Source organism: Sprattus sprattus (genome assembly GCF_963457725.1).
Source record: "Sprattus sprattus genome assembly, chromosome: 11".
NCBI classification, from domain to species: Eukaryota; Metazoa; Chordata; class Actinopteri; order Clupeiformes; family Clupeidae; genus Sprattus; species Sprattus sprattus.
Genome location: NC_137909.1, coordinates 31,079,862 through 31,082,257, shown reverse-complemented (window position 1 = coordinate 31,082,257; position 2,396 = coordinate 31,079,862).

The following is a 2,396-nucleotide window of genomic DNA, read 5'->3' as shown; positions in this document are numbered from 1 at the left end:
TAAGCCGTGTTGTATAAGCCTACGCCAGCATAACCGCTCATCCCCTTCACCCCCCCACCCCCACTCCTGCCAAAACACTCTCAGCTCATCTTATCCTCCGGGTGTGTGTTTGCCCTATCCGTGTGTGTGTGTGTGTGTGTGTGTGTGCGCCTTATCCGGGTGTTTGTCTCTCAGCCTCATGTGATCAAGGTGTGTCATGGTGTAGTTCATTGTGTCAACATTTTTTATAAAGTGCTCTCCTGTACATTGCAACTGTCAGGAAGTATATCTCTCATTCTACATTTCTCATTCTGATCATTCTGATAAAAAGTTAGAGAGAAAGATGACTGAAGCCACATTGGGTTTCAGATCAGCTGTGCAGCCATTGGTCTGTTCCCCCTTGGACAGTCATTGGTCTGTTCCCCCTTGGACAGCCATTGGTCTGCTCCCCCTTGGACAGCCATTGGTCTGTTCCCCCTTGGACAGTCATTGGTCTGTTCCCCCTTGGACAGTCATTGGTCTGTTCCCCCTTGGACAGTCATTGGTCTGTTCCCCCTTGGGCAGTCATTGGTCTGTTCCCCCTTGGGCAGGCATTGGTCTGTTCCCCCTTGGGCAGTCATTGGTCTGTTCCCCCTTGGACAGTCATTGGTCTGTTCCCCCTTGGACAGCCATTGGTCTGTTCCCCCTTGGACAGCCATTGGTCTGTTCCCCCTTGGACAGTCATTGGTCTGTTCCCCCTTGGACAGTCATTGGTCTGTTCCCCCTTGGACAGTCATTGGTCTGTTCCCCCTTGGACAGCCATTGGCTTGTTAAAAGCACTATTCACCGCCAAAGAATGACAGAAGACACGAGTTCTTGAGTTATTTTATTAGAGCGGGGATGTTCAACCCTGCGGCCCTATCACACATGTGCCATCCTGCAGTACAGACACAAACAGAACAGGTATGAAACCTGCCTGTCATCACACACTGTAAAAAAAAAATGTAATAAAACAGAATTTTACTGTTTTTTTTTACAGTTTTTTTCTGTATTTTTAAAATACCATTCATTTTACAAAAAGAAACTGTGATTTTACATGACAAATGTAAAATAACATGAAATCACTGTAAATGTAAAAACACAGAATATTTCTGTTGTTTTACACAGAAAAAACCCATTAGAAATACGTATATTTACTGTTGTAACACGGGTAGATGAAATCAAGCATTCTGATTGGTTGAGAGTGAGTCACTCAAAAATATCGAAACTGAACAAAGATGGCGGCGTGTAGCCTGTTAGTGGGAAATATTTGATGTGAATTAAGCTATCTACACGACTTTTTATACGTCTACATTGACTCGGTTAGTTGTTTATGTGCAACACGGATGGTGCACAGTATTGGTGGTTTTAACTAAGGCTCTCAAATATTATTTTAGGTTGCTGATTTCGCGTAGACCAAAACCCCATTAAGAACCATAGTAGCTTAAGCTAGCTAGCCTCTCTGCTAAAAGTATACCGTTAGCATACAGATTATGCTCTCATACATAGACATATACATGTGTTATGTCTATGCTCTCATACGCCTCCCGCATTGAGGCCGATGTAGGGTCTGCGCGCGCCCAAATAGAACATTCTTGCACTGGTTACCACGGAGTTTCAACACTGACAAGACACACGACAGCAGAAGACTAAAGGTAAATGTCTTTGTACTTTAATTGAGTTCTCAAAAATAAAAAGCTTAATACCCTGGCATTGTATTTGACGATGAAAGGCTCATTGTGTATAGGTTGTCGTGCTGTCATGTTGGTGTGCTGAATGGGGGCCGTAATGTGAGTGTAGCCAACACCATATGAGGCTCTGGCTAACTTTGACTAGCTAGCTTGCACTAACAACCTTCAGTTTGTAGTCGTTAGGTAATGTAAGCCATAGTAGCTAGCTAAGGTAACATGTACAGTTCAAGTTAGCTAGCTAGCCAACCTGGATAATTTAATCTGTAAAATTGGTTGGCATTTTGTATTTGCTATTGAAAACATGCAGAGTGAGAGAAAGTAAAAACCTGGCTAGTAACATATTGCGTTTTCTAATGACGAAGGCTCTTTTAAGCACATATCATAGATACTCTTTTGCCATAGCTTTAAGGCTAGCTATTTAGCATATCGTGTTGGCTAGTTTGCTCCATTTTATATTATAACCATAGAGCAGGGGCAACGCCAGTGGTGTAAATCAGTTTTCCCCAAACCCTTTTCTCTCGAAGCACAATCTATGTATTCTATGGGGAAAAAAGTCTCACGGCACACCAGCATTACATGTTATTGTGTTGTTTGGTTGTGAAATGCCTTTTAAGTTTAGTTTGTTCGAGTTCCCCCCCACAGACAAGGCACAATGGAATCGGGAGCAATCTCCTGTGAACTTGAATGCATAGCTTGAGTATTGGTCAT